Source organism: Passer domesticus, chromosome 4, assembly GCF_036417665.1.
Source record: "Passer domesticus isolate bPasDom1 chromosome 4, bPasDom1.hap1, whole genome shotgun sequence".
Lineage (NCBI taxonomy): Eukaryota > Metazoa > Chordata > Aves > Passeriformes > Passeridae > Passer > Passer domesticus.
The window spans coordinates 44,189,345-44,208,222 of NC_087477.1; the positions used below are offsets into that span (position 1 = coordinate 44,189,345).

At 35.4% G+C, this 18,878-nt stretch overlaps 2 long non-coding RNA genes across 11 annotated transcripts in view; one reads left to right on the top strand and one right to left on the bottom strand.

The window, feature by feature from the left end:
* The window catches only part of LOC135299105 (uncharacterized), a 100,310-nt gene that overhangs the window by 66,169 nt on the left and 15,263 nt on the right, over positions 1 to 18,878 (top strand). For 6 of the 8 annotated variants that reach the window (XR_010361155.1, XR_010361160.1, XR_010361156.1 and 3 more), the window contains 4 exons: positions 4,071 to 4,154; positions 4,375 to 4,486; positions 6,134 to 13,492; positions 16,941 to 17,066. This is a non-coding gene — a long non-coding RNA (uncharacterized LOC135299105). The remainder of the gene's footprint in view (positions 1 to 4,070; positions 4,155 to 4,374; positions 4,487 to 6,133; positions 13,493 to 16,940; positions 17,067 to 18,878) is intronic. The other 2 variants (XR_010361157.1, XR_010361159.1) reach the window with 2 other exon arrangements.
* LOC135299107 (uncharacterized) overlaps positions 2,554 to 18,878 on the bottom strand; it is a 50,237-nt gene continuing 33,912 nt past the window's right edge. The window contains exons 1-4 of one of the 3 annotated variants that reach the window (XR_010361164.1): positions 18,411 to 18,755; positions 17,957 to 18,081; positions 17,125 to 17,315; positions 2,554 to 2,621 (exon numbers count right to left, since the gene is read on the bottom strand). This is a non-coding gene — a long non-coding RNA (uncharacterized LOC135299107). Of the gene's footprint in view, positions 2,622 to 15,042; positions 17,316 to 17,956; positions 18,082 to 18,410; positions 18,756 to 18,878 lie in introns of those variants that run through there. The other 2 variants (XR_010361162.1, XR_010361163.1) reach the window with 2 other exon arrangements.

Here is an 18,878-nt window from a genome sequence, read left to right on the forward strand (position 1 = left end):
GGAAGAGATGTAGATGAGAAGAAGAAAACAAATGCCAAGGCTGGGAAGCTGCCTGGCCCTGCAGAACTTGAAAGGAAAGTGCTGGCACAGCAGCAGCGATTCTGTCTGTATGGGGCCTTGGGCACCAGCCCTTCCTTGGTGTCTGCTCCACCTCACCTCTTCCTCATATTTTAATTTTTCTGAATATTTAAATACTTGCTAAAGTATTTTTACCTGATAGAGAGGCTTTTGATATTTCTAAGGAAGGATGACACAGCAGGGGTTAGAGATGAAAAGGTGTTTTTTAGGCCTTTGCCTGCGTGTGTGTCTGGCTTATCCTGCAGCTCCCTGTGGGCTGCTTGAGATCCTGCAGGATTTTCTATCTTGCTTTTCATTCTCATCTGTTTAGGAAACAATTGCATGTGTAGGATCATGTAATGGTACCACTGGATTTAATATGTATGACATGGTGATAGTTTCCAGAGGAGTAAACAGTTTGTGTCACATTATACAGAAGATGTTCAGTTCAGACATTAACTGTAAAGAGTGAAATTGTATAAAAAACAATTGACAAAAAAATAAGAGTGATATTGCTGTACTGTAGTGATATGAACAGGGTGAAATACTGTCTTTGTTGCAGTCAATGAGAGATTTATGCTTGCTTTAGTAGTCAGGAGGTCATCACTCACAGAAAGAAAGAAGATGTTAAAATAAACTTTTGTCCTTTGGTTTCAGCAAATATTCTCAGTCATCTAAGTCAGATTAAAAATTTGGTAGCATGTATTTAAACATCTGCTTGGGTTGTTTAACTGTTAGTACATGATCATGTTTTAGTATTCCAGAGTAGTGAATATGGAGTGAAAAATCGCAATAGCAACAAGTCTAATTTTTTTGTTATACATTGAACTATATTTTACCAGTTTCTTTTCGCTAGCTTAACCAAAAAAGTGAACAGAAAAAACCAACAAAACCAGACATTCAAATGCAATAACCCAAAATCATCTATTAAAGCTTTACCTTTAATCCTTAAACTATGCTGCTTCAGGAAGCAGTTAACAGACCAGGTGCCATTAGCCTGTGTGCGTTGTTACATCTTAGCAATACTGGTATATCAATCTTGAGAACAAAAAAGAGACACCACAGTTTTACTTTGCTTTGTTCTTTTTGTTGAAGCTGCAGGGTTAAGATGCCTGTTTTGGTGAAGAATTTAGGGATTTAAAATAAAACCTCCTTAAATTTGGTGTCTTAATAACTGCGTGCATTCACATGCCATCTATAATTTAACCACAGGTAGTCTGCCTTCTAACTGCCATGTTGTGCTTTTAGCATAAGGTATAAGAATTTTGACAAGTATGTTTTCCTCATGTTCAACTGCAGTCTTACTGAAATTTAAAAACAAAGTAATAGATGCAAGCCTTTGCAAGCTATTTTACCTGTGTATATATATTGTGTATATATATAGATATGTGTGTGTGTGTATATATATGTATACACACCTATATATGTCACTTGCCACTTCCAGACAGCAGGTCATATGTTTCCATAGGCTTGTCACAAACACACACACAAACATAAAATAGACATTAGTTTTCACAATGAATCGAGGACTTTTCCTGTTAAAGTCTATGTCAAAACTTCTAATAAATTAGGTTCTATCAGAGCAGAACACTGATACAGCTCCAGAACAAATATCAACATTTTGTTCTTTCTGTAGAATTTTTCTCCTCATGATTCTGCACCTTTGATTACAAAGATCCACTGACGTTTTCTCTCAGTTGGATCAGAAAATCATCCTGTTAATGAGAACAGTAGTTTTGAGCTGTTCAAGCATAGTTTTCAGCAATACTGTTCTGACCTTTTTAAAATTATGCTCTTAGAGTTTCTGCCCTTACTGTGCTCTGCCACATAGAACTCAATTTGTTTTACGCACAGGGTGATGAGGGAGCATTAAGAAGCAGATATGAAAGTTTGTGAGTGTCAAGACCAAAAAAAGAGAGAGAAAAGTGAGTGGTCTAATTCAGGAAGGTTTGAAGTAGTGAAGGGCAAAGCATAGACTTAAGCAAATGGAAAGAGCAAGAAAAAATAGGAGAGGATTATGGAAGTCAGAGAGGCTACATTTAATTTAAGCTGACAAATTAGCTCTCACTGTACATTTAGACAGCATAAAATTTCCATATAAATATTTTACTGCATGTAAATACATGTATTAATTAATATTTAAAGAAATAAGTGCACACAAATGTAAGTAAAAATATTGACTTTAAAATATTTACACTGGCAACTTTGTGCAAGAAGAGGAGAAAGAGTGAGTGGCACGTAGCATACCTCACAGCTGTCAAGTGAAGATGAGCAGAGGGGTGCACATTTTCAGGGTATCTGTTGATATCCATGCAAAAAGGTTGTTTCATAGGAACAAATGAGAAACATGAAATAACTGTGATTCTGGGACAGTCCAAGGGTTGATTTAACCCCATTGCAATAGAAAATTGAAGAACCAATTCAATATGATTGCCCTGTTATTTCAAGGCAAAACCCCTAGACTTTATTACCTGAAAAGAAAATAATGCCAGGGTAGTTGTGCTGGTAAACAGAACGCTTTCTGGAGTATCTGCTGCCACTCTGACTGAACAACATGAACTCCCCTGTAGATTAAAATGTAAATTTTATTGAGCAAAACCAGCAATATACAAAAATGGAGTCTTTCTACTTTCTGCAGAAAGCTAGCAATGAATCTCAATACCTTCAAGTATCAATCCTTTTCTTACCTACCCATAAAACATCAGCCCTTTCCAATGTGAGTTTCTGAACTGGAGATGCCTTCTTCATACTGTCAATTGTTGGTCAAAGGGATTTTGATAAGTTTAATTCAAACCTATCATCCTAAAACATCCTGAGTTCAGTGCACTGGTTGTGGCCAGAGTAGAGTCAATTTTCTTCACAGTGACTGGCATGGAGCTGTGTTTTGGATTTGTGCTGAACCGAGTTGATAACATAGACGTGTTCTTGTTATTGCTGAGCAGGGCTTACAGAGAGCCAAGGCTGTTTCTGCTTTTTACGGCCAGGCTGGTGAGGAATTTGTCGTTGCATGGCAGGTTGAGAGGAGACACAGCCAGGACAGGTGACCCCAGCTGACCAAAGGGACATTCCCACACCATGTGACAACATGCTTAGTATATAATGGGGGGGGGGGGGGGGGTGGGGAAGAAGGAGGAAGGGGAAGATATTTGGAGTGACGGTGTTTGTCTGCCCAAGTAACCCTTACATGTGATGGGGCCCTTCTCTCCTAGAGGTGGCTGAACACCTGCCTTCCCCTGGGAAGCAGTGAATTCATTCCTTGTTCTCCTTTGATTGTGTGTCTTAATCTCAGCCCATGAGTCCTCTACCTTTTACCCTTCCAATTCTCTCCCAATTCCTACTGGTAGGGCAGTGATCAAGTGGCTGTGCGGGGCTAGGCTGCTGGCTGGGGTTAAATCATGGCAGCTGGGCAGACCTACTCATTAGCTACTAACAAGAGAATGGATCTGGTTTGTGGTCTTTGAAATCTATATCTAAAGAGAAAAGCTTGTGCAATCACTGTGATATCTTAAGATTTAAGAAATATAGATACGTTGACAGCTTTCTTAGGTGTGTTTAGAATCACAGAGAGATTAATCTGCTACTTCAAGTAACTTGTACAATAACCACAAGGTATGTGTATAAAGTTTATGAAAGCATATTTTTTGCATTTGAAGCTGAAAGTGCTCCTGTTGTTTCTGGTGGAATTTATTCTAGTGGTAAGGGATTTTAAATAGTTTATTAATATAAGCATGAAACATAGACCTTTTGAATTAATGCAGATTGTCACATTCAGATATATATTATGACAGTTGTAGGTTTTTTCTGTTTTATTCATCTTACCCAAGGCAGTTTAGACCATTTTAATTCTGAATACGAAGAGCTAGCAGAACAGAGGTGACTAATGTATTTCTTAGCTAATCTAGTGAGGTGCTGCAAACATGATATCCAGTATTTTGTTTTCTTGCATAGTATCTCCAGGCTAGACTAGGAGATGTCATAACTACCGAGCTAAGATATGTGTTTATGCTCCCTAGGTTCCCTCTAAAAGCAACTGGAGAGAGGAAGATCCTTTAGAAGTTAATCCAAGGAAGATTATATGTAAATTCCTTAATAGCATTGTAAGTATCTCAAATGAATTGAAAAACACTAGGAAAAGAAACCTTTTTAGTTTGGGTGCCCAAACTAAAGTCAGATGATATGAAAGCCCTTGTATTATACCATTTTAAAACATTGTTACTGCTTCCCTTTTAAGACATGGGCAACAAAAACACAGCTACAAATGCAATTTGTTGTTGTGATACTCCATGTGATCTTAATAGCAGTATCTCTCTCCTCCAGCTCCAACTGTGTTTCTATAATTTTGCTAAGGACTATTCCAAACTTTGAACTGCGTATTGATGTTGGAGATATTCAAAAGACATCTGGACATGGTCCATCATCTCCTCTCCAGGTGAGCCTTCTTGAATGGGGGATTTAAGAGTTGGACAAGTTGACTCCCAGAGGTCTCTTTCAACCTCATACATTTTGATATTCTCTGATTCTTGATTTCATGGAAGTGCTTCTGGTGCAATTTTAGATGTTAATAATAGCAATTTGGATTAAATATAAAAAAAAATGGCGTGAAGACTCATGAAGGTCTCCTCTGGAGTCTAAAAGACTGAAAAAAGGTTTTAGAGCATTGTTTCCACCTATATTTTGCTGCTAACTGCAGTACATTAAGGATAGATAATGTCCCCATCTACTGAAGGGCAATGAACTGCAGTTATATCTTGATTGCTTCTAATTTGTAGAGATATGTGCTTTATCCTGTTGTGCAGCATAACTGGAGTGCTTTCAGTGGCAAAAAAATGTTCATATTGAAGATTTGGAGGCAAAATCAGTACTGGTAGGAAGATCTTGCTTTTACCATTTTAATTATCATACCTTCAGCAAAAAGTTAGAGCTCTGACTAACAGAATTATTGTGAGAATGGCAGCTACCACTGGAAAGAGCAGTCAAATGTCCAATAAAAGCTTTAGCTTTTATTTTCTGCACTCTTAAATGCAGAATATCTGCCTATTATTCATAGTTAGAGACTGTAAGGTACAATAGAAATATGTTTTTGATGAATTAGATTCAGACTTCTAGCAAGGACGAAAAAGTGCATGGGGCCAGTCCTTTCCTAACTGAGATTTGAGAGTTTTGCCAGCAGATTGCAATGATATTGCAATGTCATAAAATATCATTGCAACATCATCAATGAAATCTCATCAAAAACATCATCATGTCAAAAAGTATCATTGCAAATTTTCTCTTGTACTGTAAAAAAAAGGGAATAAAGCAGAGGAAAGGCTCTTGAGGGAGATCAAACGTTGCATCTCTGTGTAGCTTTGAATCCATCCATTCTGACAAGTCAGACTCCCTCCGTTCATGCAAAACTAGTAAAACACCAAATCTCTGCTGCCTTAACTCCTGCATTTTTTTTCCTATTCTGAAAGGAAACATGTATTTTTCAGCTTTGCAGAAAAATATGCAAATCTCTTTATGAAAATTAATTCTTCTGGTTGATCTACCAGTATTTATTGAAGAGATTTGCTAGAAAAAAACCAAAACATTGCTTGAATTTCTGTCATCTCTGATTTAACAAACAGCCTGTGACACTTCCAGGCATTACTTACCCTTAAAAGAGAAACTTGTAAAATAATGGTTTTTTTCTTAATTATTTAAGGATTAATATTTTAATTTTATAAATAAGCAGCTTTGTTTTCCAATGTGCCTTATAGTAAGTAGAAATCCACTCAAAAATATGTAACAAATTGGTTATAAATAGAAACTTTTTTTATCTTTTGCTATCCCTTTGGCTGTTATTGTGACTTTACTTGTATCTTCTTATTTAGGGCCACACTTTCACTAAATATCAAACATATAGGAAATGAGAGTCCTGAACAAAGTATTTTGAGCTATAATATGAAGTAGAAAAACATATCTTTTGAAAGGTTGAACATAACCCTTAAAGATTGTTAACTCCTTTCTTAAACTGTAGGAAACTTAGGCTGGCCGGAGGATAGTGGAATTAAAAAAGATAGAGAGATACAAAGAGATTTTCTTTCACTTGCAGAAGGATGGACCAGCTTGGCTTTTCACCTCTCTTATTTAAGGCCGACATAAGTCTAATTTGATGCAGAAAGTGGAGCCATGAACATCAGAATAATGTTGACTCCAGATATATAGAAGCAAAGTTCCTCCATTGGCTACAAGGAAAGCTGAATCAATGTCAGAACTTTCTTGTACTGTTTCTGCACTTTGGGGAGATTCCAAATCCCTGCTTTGGTCTTTCCTGTTTTTTTGACTGTCCACAATCTGATGTTGTATATAGTCAAAAAACCTCTGATGCCCCTGAAAATACAGATACTACAGGACACATCAAGACAAGAAGTACAGGGACAAAACAGAGGCAGCATGGTTCAGTAGTGCTTTCTTAGCTCTGGCTTAGCACAAGACATGTAAGTCACAAGCTGGCACTTGCAAAGCCATGTAGGTGTTTCTGCACTGTGTTTCTGGCAGTCTCAGTGCTGGGGAGGCTGACCAGTTCCAGCTGTCAGTTCCAGATCAGTTCTTACCACAGCACTTCTGCCCTTCCAATGAGTTGAACTGAATGTTGTGAAAAAAGCTTGAGAGGTTTTTTTTTTTTCTTTTAGAGACAGTGAAGATTTACCTAGGCTTATTAAAGGGAAACTGATGTGTTCACATTATTTATATTGATATTTCTGTAGGTACTTTATGTCTATCCAAGAATATAACTCAAAATTCAGTACAACAGGAAGGGCAACACAAAGCTGCTGTTAGGATATATCATTGTGATGAGATACAGGGAGGAGGAAATTCTGTGAAGCATTGTGGAATTTTTGGTTGGCTTTTTTGATTCCTAGCTGAAAACCAAACCAAATCAGAAAATAAATAAACTCAAAACCAACTAAACACCCCTCCCCAAACTCACAATAAAAAACACCATAAAGTTTTTTCGCAGAATATTTTTTTATTATAGCATCTTCCTAACTTTTCACGTAAGTTGAATTTTGGTGTAAACTACAATTGTATAATCTTTTGGCTAATATTTCTCAAAAAGAAGTCTTCATAAACAAATGAAAACAGACTTAATATCTCACCTGTAAATTTTGGAACTGGTGATAACTACTCACTGGCAACACAAAATATTTCAGGATACCCTGTCAAGCACTTCAAATTCTTGTCTTCCCTATCTGACATGGTATGTGCCCTATTTAAATAGGAATACACAAGTTTCTCAGACAATGTGAATTAACACAGATCCAAGTAAGTCAAAGCTAGATGAGAATGCAAATTAGCAGAGATAACCTTAATCTTATTGAAGTTTTAAATAGTTTATTTATAATTTTTTATCTACATTCCTTGTGAATTTTATTTATAACCAAAATAGGAAACTGTCAATGAATCACACAGTACTCCATCAGATAATCTCCTGTTTCTGTTAGTTATTTATTCAAGTGCTGTGGCAGACATAGAATCTGCCTGGGTTTTTTTGTCCCTTGCTTGTCTCAGCATCTTTTTTTTCCTTGCCATATCTCTTCTCATATCTTATATCCTGTATCCTGTGGTATCTGAGGGGGAAAAACAGCCTTTTTTTTTCTTTTTTTTAGAGTGGGAACTAAGGAAAATATGTTGATAATGATGCAGAGCTACAGCAAGTCTGAAGGATGAGGGAGACACCAATTGTGACAAAGAAAGAGGTCACTTTTTCTCTTGAATGATAATCTTAAATGATACCCTGGTGAAACACTGTAGAGTAACTTGGTTAAGACCTGGTGGCTACTGAGCTGCTGTGTAAATGGAAGGAGTTTATATTTGAGAAGCTTATGGAAACATCTCCAAGAACACAGAAAATTGAGGAAAAGGGTACTCATAAAAAGATTAGCTGCTGATATAACACATGTAGTATAAATGATGAGTTTGCAGGTAAAATATAAAAAGAAAAATAATAAGTAGAGGAAGAAAATAACAGCTAGTGTTGCAAAGGGGAAGAAAAGGATGATGTGAGACAGCTACAGCTGAAGAAACAGTTTGAAAAATGAGACCAAGTTAGATGAAAGAGGAAAGAGCAGCAGGAGTTTATTTGAGGCTGAATAAGAGCCAAAGGTGAACACAGTGGAATCTGCTATTCATCCATCATTATAGATTTGACAGATTCCTTCTAAAGTATCAAGAATATGCCAAACTGTGAGGCCAATGAATTATAATAGTAAAGGGTTTCAAGTGTTATTTTTCTTATATTCTTTCCACATAAAAAAAAAATCCAAAACAAAAAATGTAGGTGGAAGGACTGAATAAACCGTGAAAATAGATAGATGATTGCAAAGATAAGATAACATTATATTTTCAAGATACTCTACTATAGACAGGTGTTCAGAAACACAACGCAGTGACTGGATGGAGTCCACTTTAGACAAAAACCAATTTTTAGTTTACTATGACTGCAAAATTCGGAAAATTAAAGGGAAAAAATTTGCCCTCACTAAGCAATTGCCATTCCTACTTCTAACAAACAAAGAAAAGGGGCAAAAGAAATTCACATGACATGTTGCAATAGATAAATGATCAGGAGGGAGGCATATTTAATAATAACACAATATCAAAGTTTAACTTTGATACTTAACAGTATAACTGTTCATGGAAGAGTTGAGCATAGATAGTTGAATATAGTCAAAAAGAAATAATTGTAAAGTTTATAAAGTCCAAAGAGAGAAGATCAATAAACAGAAGGAAAAGGACTGCATGTGCAAAAGAGGGTATTACACACGTATTTGAAACCTGGTGGACTAATCACTAACAATGGAAGTGGATTACTAAAATTTAAAAATTCAAGAAGCAATATAAAAGTATCCAAGGAGGAACAAGCATTAAAGAGATGAAAAAATCCACAGGAAAAAAAAGCAAAGGAAATATACTAATTGCAGAATTTGTATGGTCCAAATTATTTTTTTTAAAGGTAGACAAATTATAAAAGCTGTAGTAGGGTTTTTAAAATTCTATTACTCACATTATTGAACCAGTAAGAGATGACTCTATCAGATTCAGTTTTGGTAGAAGTTAACTGAGATGGGGTGGTTGAAGATAACATGGGTTTAGTCACAGTAAAGCAATTAATTTTTAAATTCAATGAATGGAAAAAACATGTGATATAAGGTCTTCAAATTCAAAAGATAATTTGAGTGCTCAAGAAACTGCAAATTACTTTAGGCTAAAGAAATTGTATAGAATAAAAAAAATTTATATGCCTGGCAATCTTAATAAAGGTGCATTATACTGCCTGTAGTGAGTTTTAATTTTAAAATAATGTTTTATTCAAGTATTATTTTTATTCCTTTTAACCTCGAAATAAGCATTTCAGATCTTATCTGAGTCTGTACTGAAAATTCATTATATGACTCAACACTTTCTTCACTTAGTACATTCTTGGTAGTTAGCTATTGTCAGTATAACTTCAGACTTCTTCTAATTATTTAGAAAAGCATGCAGTTGTTATAAATGCTAACTACATATAATTTCTCACTATTCTTAAGTGGGACCAATTTCTATGACATTTCAGGATAATCATACCTTAAGCCTTTTTGAGGTAAACTTGAATTTTAGTTAAGGACTCAAAACCATGGACTTTCCAATACACAGACTGAGAGCTTTAGATTTAATGCACTTATTTGATGCTGAAAGGTGTGAGAGGGTCAGGAATGAAAATGCAGATACTGTGCTAATGCTGGCAGTTTCAATTCTGCATCTGTTGCCATCTCCGTATTGGAGATGAACTCCAATAAATTGTACCAATTCATAATTTTAAAACAGTCTCATGGGTATCTTTTTATTGTGCATTTTAGTATGCATCTGCAGTGACACAGTTCTGCGCTTCCCTTTACATAGCAAATGCAGCAGACAATTTTCACTGTAATTGTCATGTTGTACCATGAGTGCTGCATCAGGATTTAAGAAAAGGCTGTTAAGAGTATCCCTCATGATAGTTTTCAGCTAATGTATACTTTGATTCTGAAAGTTCAGGCAGGATGTGTAACAAGGCAGAGACTTATTTTATTTGTTTTGCACAAATTCATAGGAAAAACCCTGACAAATATCTTAAAAGGTCAGTTCTTCTACTCATCTCAATGACAGAGAGGATATATAGAAGATTCCATGCAAATGAACACATGGATAAAATTCTATATAATATAATTTATAATAAACTCTCTGATGATAATTTTCACAGAAGGATCAAGATGTGCAAGAAATAATATTTAAGAGGAAATATTAATGTTAAGTAAAACAAGGTCTTTTGTACAGTTTTAAAAACTACTATTTTCCTTGGTCTAAAGCTCTTCTTGCTAGCTTTGATTATATTTTATGAGAAAGAGTCCGTCTTTTTCAGTATTACATGATTCAGTATTTTCAATGTGAAGTATTTAACAAAAAATACAAATTTTTAAGTATAGAGAGAGTTTTGAGGTCTTATATTGTTTTAATTGGGTGGTGTTGAATAAGAACCCAATATAAAATAAATTACTGGAAGCTTTCTTCTATGTGTATATATTTATTTATGAAGAACACATTTAAGTTTACACCAGCGTAAAATATAATCCTAAAGTCATTTAGGATAATTGTCAGTGGATCTTTCAGATTTTAAATGTTGATGAATATGAACCCATCCATATACATGCCTTAAAGAAATATGCCATATTGGATACCACAAAATTGACCTGTCTATTATAAAGAATATACTTCATTCTATATTAATATTCATAATTATTCATGTCACATCAGAGTTTATGATGGAATTAAGTGATATTTATGTATTTATTGCTGTGCTATTTCATTATACATCATTGAGTTTTATGACATTTCTAAGCAAATTAATTATACATGTTCTCCCTGTTCCCCAGTCTGAACACTTATAACCAGGGGCCATTTGAATAAATATCTGTATATATCCTGAACTGGAAAGTTGGATTTGAGATACTTTTGCATAATTTTGTAATTCCATTAAAATATCAACAAAAAAATGAGGGAAGAACTTCTGAAATAAAAAGAAGTAGGAACAGATTTAATCATGTTGCATTATACATAAACTAGTATTGAATTTATGTATCTTGAATTTATGTTCCATATGATAATGAAACAGAACATCTTAAAGTATTCGTTCTGACCAGTGTTAAATGTTGTGTTAAACACAGTTATGAAATATTTACTTAAACCACTATTTTTTGATACCAAAATATGACATGTTTGTAATATGTGAGTTACCACCACATAGTATTTTTAAATAATACTCATGTAGGAATTAATTTATCCTTAAAATAATTATAGCTCATATTAAAGTGATTCTGTGATAAGTGACATTATACAATAAAAATCATATTAAGAATAATTAGATGGGTGTTGCAATGAAAAATGAATGTTACTTTTTAATCCTTCCCTGCATTTGACTAACTTATAAGGGGAAACATTTCAGTAGTAATGAGAGTATTGCAGTAACAGTAATAAGGATGTATAATAGTTGGAAAAAGTAACAACTATAAAGAGGATATGCTGGTGCACAAATGTATGAACATTTGACGTAGCATGAGCATCAAAGACAACACTGAGCATCTCTTCTTCTCTCAAAACTGATTTTAATAGATAAAAATGTAACAGAATGGTTATATTAAACCAATGGTTATATTATTAACAAGGGTCATATTAAATACCACCTGACAGTTTATTGCACGCCTGGGTTGTTTGCAAAAAAAAATAGTATTTAATGAAAAGAAATATTTGGTTTCATATTTGCTGAACAGCTTAATATTCTATAAAGGCTTCTGCTCAGCCACTTTCAAGTTTCTAGAACAGTCTTTCTATGAAAATAAATCAGAAAAATTGTGACCAGCTTTCAGCAAGGAGTTGACCCTCCATGGCTGTTAGCACTTCTGTGTGGAATGTTGGTAAATAGGATGAGCTATAAGGATCTGAACAAGTACTTCCTTTCTACTATAATATTTGGTGTGGAAAATTACAACTGTCTCCAATTTTAAAAATGACATCTTGTTTTTCTTGTTTTTCTTGTTTTTGTTGTTAGCATTGTGCAAGTTTTTTAAGAGAGAAAAAATAGGGTGAGATTGTGGGAATAGAGGGATTGATTTTATTTATCATATAAATGTATACAATTGTGCTTGTCTGTGTACTGCTTTTATTCCTAGCATTAAAAAAACAGATGGAGATGGTGCTAGAAATAATAAGTTTCCATTAATAATTAATCACATAAAGGTAGGTTCAAAATTGCATACTTTCATTTAAAAACAAAAATGGAAAAAATTCTATACTGCCAGTAAAATTTCTTCTATATTTTCAATACTGTTGAAGTCTGTTACATGCCCAGATAGTAACAGTGGACTAAATATATGAAATGTCCTCTTCTGGGGAGTATAACAGATATAAATATATTGCATTAAACTGATATTGATACTAATTTGCACTATCAGCCACTAGTACTTACATGAGCACAAACACAGTCCTGGCTGTGAAGTTCTACATCAAGAGCTACATCTCCTCTACACCAAGATAATTTCCTAGATGTGAGATCAGACTAAGTGCTGGGTTTCGTGTTTTACTTCTGTTTTGTCACAGAAATCTGACAGAGGAAATGTAAGTGTTGAAGGGTAAGGTTAAAAAGTAACATTATTCACAACACTCAAAATGAATCTCTGCACAATGACTTGGTAACCATGGACACAAAAATCTCATCTGAATGTTATCTGGAAGATGAAAGATTACATCTAGGAAATTTTTCAATGTGTTATTTGTTCATGGGGAGCTAAAGATGGATCTCCTCAAAATTTGGGTTTGATATGATGCCTTAAGTTTTAGCTTTCATATTTTCCAGATTCTGTACTGCATCAGTACGTGACTCTGAACTTCATATAAAGTGTTTACGAGTTCTCTTCACAGTTTAGTTAGACAAAACAATCCTTTTCCAGCCTGAGAACTAAGGACACTGTTGCAGCTTCAGGCCTAAAAGGTAGAAACAGCAGCAAATTGAGGAGAGCAATCTGGGAGGATGGGACTTCATAACCTGAATCTGTAATTGGACAATGAACCCCAATATGTAAATGGACCAAAACTTATAAAAGTGTGAAATCTCATGACTTGGTGTCCATCTTGGGTGGAGGCACGGCTGGACTCTTGTACTGCCCAAGGTGTATCCTTTGAAGTCTTTTTAATAAATACCTACTTTATTCCTTAACACTGTCTAGCCTCTGTTCTAGGTAGCCTCTCAAGGCATCGGATAAATAGAAGACTGAGTGTCACAGCAATTACATGCATAACTAGATGTGACAACATCCATGCCTTCATTGATGTAAACTGCTGCTTTAGTAATTTTGCAGTACTAAGGAGAGTGAATTGGTCACAGTCTGCCAAGCGCAAGGTAATATCTTTTGTAAAATGAGAATTTAATTTGATGCATTTAAAATTTTAAATTTTCAGATGAATTGTGAAGAAATATCAATATTGATGAGGCAAACTTATAATTCTGCAATATGGTTACTTTGGAAGATGTAATACTTTTATAAAATTGATAGGTGTTTTATAGGCTGATAAGGATTTGACAAACAAGGTGCTGTTTTGATGTGCAATTTATTGTCATGATCAGTGTAGAAGATATGCAAATGGAGCTCAATTCAAATGTAATCTCCAGATTCATGTGCCAGAATATGGTCTAAAATGTCCATTTGTTCATATATTTGCTGTAAGCACTAAAAATCTCATGTCTTGCAACAGAATTTGTATTCAAATTTCATTAGCCAAGATAGTTCTTAAATTTTAAAAGGGCAATATTTGAACCTCATGGTTATTATGACAGTAATGGGGTGAAATCCCCAGAAAGCTTAGGTAGGTAAACAGTGGAAGCTGTTTAGGCAGAAATTTCCCATTCTCCATTACTTCTTCCTTACATAGATATGGTACCACAAGGATCATGACATCTTCCTAGGACATTGAGAGTATTTTGCAAGATATATGTTTAGCACATTATGTAAAATACTGATCCTTAACATTTTCAACACAATAGTCAAGGAGCCTCTACATCAAACACAGTCAAAATGTGAAAAGTTCCTTTTTCCCCCTTTTTTTTGTCATTTGAATAAATCATTTTGATTTTCAAACATAAAATAAGCCTAAAACTATGGCTAAATAGCTTTGTGGTTCTGCCTTGAACAGACCAAAAGAAAAAAAACCCACAAACTTACTTACCTTTGCATCTCTCAGTGCTAAGATAAAATATGGAAAGAATTTCAGGCAAAAATAAAACACAAATTGGTTATTTTTATATCATCAACCCTACATATCATCACAATGCACCAGACACAGAATTAAACAGAAGTTGCAGAGCACACTAAGGTTTTCAGGTAAGATTTAAATGGAGAAACTGGCAATGCAGTGCAAATTAGAAGGAGAATTTTATATTCACTGGACATCACTTTTTTATAGAACTTTGCACTTAAAAAATAAATCATTGCTTACTAATAGCTGGGAGCTGAGTTTAAATTAAATAGCAGTGATAATTTTAGGGACTTAAAAAGAAATTAGATTTAGTGGAGGCTGGAATAGGAAAATATGTACTCTTATATGTATACATATTTTTGCAACATATGAGTGGCAAAGGTTCTTGTGCAACTGGGACTCATTTTTCTATAGAATAAACCAGCTTAAAATAATAATGAGCTCAACAAGTAATGACTAAGTCTTTGAGGATGACAAGACTTATTGCTTCAGGCACAAGCTTGAGCTCTAAAAGGAAAAGAGATTTGTCTGTTGTTTTTTTCCACTGTTTGTTTTTTCCTGCAGTGCATGAGGAAAACAGAAACATTAGTATGACAAGTATGACTGTACCTTTCTAGGAGAAATTCTACTTGCTTAACAGAGCACAAGGAAATGCACCATTTGTGGTAAAAAAAAAAGAAAAAAGAAAAGGTCCTAAGTAGGTTCAGAGGCATGATTTATAAAACAATAAAAAATCTTCTGGAAAAAGCTATGCCAGAATTTGGGTAAACGTGCTAAAGAACAAAGGAAAAACTACTTTCAGCTATAAAGTATATATAAATATTTCCCAATATGAATTATGACAATATTTGCCAAAGGAATAAATATGTATGCAATATTATTTTAAAATATTTTTCTCCCATAATTATGAGAGGTGTATTAGACACTGGAGAATCTCTCATAAAAGGAGAGGCTGAGACCAAGGACTTGTTAGCCCAAAGAAGGGAAGGTTTAGGAGCACCTTATCAATGTGTGCAAATGCCTAATAGGGTCAGAGAATACAGGAGCCAGATCCAGACTTTTCTTAGTGATATCTACATGAAAGGATGAAAGGCATAAATTGAAATGTCGGAATTTCAAAGGAAAAATACTTTCTTTTTTTAAGGGTGATTGAACACTGGAATGGGTTACCTAGGTTGGTTGTGGAATCTCCATCCTTAAGTCTGTTTAATACCTGACTGGACATGGCCCGGAGCAACCTGCATTTGGGCCTTGCTCCTCACAGAAGGATGAAGTAGAAAATCTCCTTTCCAGTTTCAGCGATTCCATGACACATTTTGTATTACTGTTTATGAATAAGCATTCTGAAAAAGAAATTGTTCTGGCAGAAAAATGTAGAATTTACTAGTCTCCATTTGTTATACTTGCCAGTTAGATGGGTTGCTTATATTCTTTTTTTTCTCTTGCCTGATATTGGCCTTGCCCTGCCAGTGATTGCCATAGCAATGAATTTGTTTGACATATCATTTGATTTACTCTTGCAATAAGCATACACAAAATGTTGTACTCTTTGCACAATAAACTGTGTCTCTTTTGGGAGTTTTGCATAGCTAAAACATTTGTCAAGGGACTTCAAACTGTTAGAAAAAAGTGTTGTACTGGAAGACATGCTTTTCTTCTGGACACAATCCTCCTATGAACAGTCTGTTCAACAAAACCATAGCTTTATACATATATGAAAAATTTGGATCTCCTCCAAGAAAGGTCTCCATCTTATCTAGAATTTTGATTGGAAGAAAGGAGTGGTTATTCTGACACAACCTGCTAAACCATGATAAAGCTAGGGATTCATTGACTATCAGGAATAGCATGCTATACAAAAAATAAGATGTAAGAATGCTTTTTAAATATCTGAGGTTGACTTTGTGTTCAATGTTTATGCACTCAGTTTTTATCACTGTTCAGTCTTAATTCAAGAATACATTTGCATTAAGGAAGGCATTTATAAACATTGAGTAAGTTTAGCCCTAACACAGAAGAAAAGTAGTTTATAACATAGAGTGAGCATAAACTACTAGGCTAGACAAGGAAAACATGATATTTAGATGAAAGAAATACTTTTGTTTGACACAGACTGAGAAAGAATGAAAGCAGACATTCTAGTCATTCTGGAGACACAAACCTGATTCAGATTTTCTAGCAGACCTGGATTCATATGTGTGTATGTGATGGGTAGGAAATCACATATTCCTTCACATAGCACTTTGCCTGGTGCATCTCTCCCATTGTTTTGCAGGTCAATGTGTGATAGTGTGTCTTATGTCAAGAGAAGTGCTTATATAAAGTAAATGGTTACAATTCAAGGTAATGTTTAGCAGAAAAGGCTACTTTATCCAAGCAAATGTGACAAGGCCATGGCATATGCCCAGCACATAAATGTTTGTTCTGTTGCATTTTTAAAATAGTGGCTGATACAGGTCAGCTAAGACTATCAGTATCAAACAATTCTTGTTTTCTGGCACAGGAGATACATCTTAAGGTAGAGAATGCTGCCACTGAACAGTATAGCCAAAGCCATGTAATTTTTCTAAGCTGCCACTCTCTTCCCCACACAGGTCTCAGCATAGGCTGCCCAACATTGCACTGCTGCACCCGTCATGCCTTCATCACTCTGGACACAGTGTCCTACTGTGAAAGAACCCAATTCCCAAGATCTCCAGAACCTCACCCTTCTCTTTCAGGTGAGCTGCCCTAAGTGTTTCAAATTGAAACAGAGACCCAACTTGGTGGTAGAATGACCTGGTTGCTCACGACCTTGCAAAGGCTCCCCTTCTTGATCCTCCCTGTTCTGAGGTTAATATTGTCCTGTAGAAGCATGTGGCCTTTGAAGGATGAAAGGGACGGTGTTGCAAAACTGCCATCTTCTACGCTGTGGCTACCATCACCCATTCTGATGAGCCTTGCAATGGGGTCAGCCCACAAGCCCAGCTCTGTAAGAAAAAAGTGCTTTAAAGCATGCTTCTGGGAAGGTGCTGGGTTAAAGCAAAAAGATAAGGATACCCGCAAGATCTCCTCACAAAATGCCTTTTAAAGACAAACTTTAAAATTCTAATTCTAAAGTAGTTTAGATTGTAGCAACGGAATTACATTAAGGATTGATTTATTATAGTTTAAATTCTGGCTGCCAGAGGATGGAAGAGCTACTTTTCACTGAAAAAGCAAGAATTTGCTTTTATATTTTACCTGAATGATGTAATAAGAATGACTTAATAACTACAGACTGAGAAAATGATATATGTTGGCTATGACCTAGCCAGGTTATTCTGTTAACTGAATTAAACCCTGTGTTAAAATGGATCCCTTTTCAGTTCCTTTTACATTATAGAAGTATTCTGAGCATTCTATAAGTGCCCATTCATTACATTTACTGTCAATTGTTCCATGTGAATAATTTACAGCAAATGATCTCCAAAAAATCAATACCAGACTTCTGAATTTACGGAGCTTTTGGATATGGAGGAGCAAAGCTTTTATATTAACTAAAAATAGATCTAACTTTTCCCCTGCACTGTAGAAAATAAATCCCAAAGATAAGAAATCTTTCTGAGTCTAAATACTTGTATGTACTTACCAGTTATTTACTAAAATTTAGTGTGCTGTCCTAGCATTGTCACTGGCATTCATGTCCTGAAGAGTATCCTGAGGTGTGGTGCGTAGGCATTTTCAGGGTCCTTTGCTGCATTCTTATGATGTCTCCTAGTGGGTACACAGTTAAAGATGCATGGATAAAATGGGAAAATACAATGTTTCTTTTCCATAATGATATGTAAAATGCTGCCTCCATGCGCAAATAAGCACTTACAGCCATGGCCTTGAATGCAGGCCACGTAACTCTCTTGCTTACTGGGAGTCACTCAGTAACACTGCAACTCAATTGTAATTATTTAAAGAAAAAAAGTTGGTTATATTACTTCTTTTATCCATTTGTTATTTTTAAATAATACCCTTGAGTAAGTATTCCCTTTTTTCTTCCCATTGCTTGAAGCTTTCCTCGTATTATTAGCTCCAGCTACCATTGGTGTTACCTCAATGATTTATGTCTTCACTGCTCAGTGCTTAGCAAGGCACAAGATTTTTGGCCCATGTCATCCAGCATTTTCCGGCCTCAGGCTGGAGCTATAACACTGGCCAAGGAAGTCCCACAGCAGACATCAAAGACAAGCTTGTTACAGGTTTGTCTTTTTCTCTGTCAGACAGAATTTCCAGCACGAGCTGAGGAGGCCTTGTGTTCTCCACCCTCCTCACATGTGTGGCCTGTGGGGTCACACACCCACCAACTTCATGACCCACTTTTCAGAATCTGCCTGTAGTGCCCTTCCATTATTTCATAGGCCTTGAATTAAGCACACAGACACATACAGACACACACACAAGTGATTATCGTCTGTGAGGAGAAGTGCAGGAAATCAGGTACTAGATAGGTGAAATTCAGCCAAGTCTCCACAGCTTGTCCTCAGAGCCTAAGAGCCAGAGGCTCCCAGCCATGTGTAGTC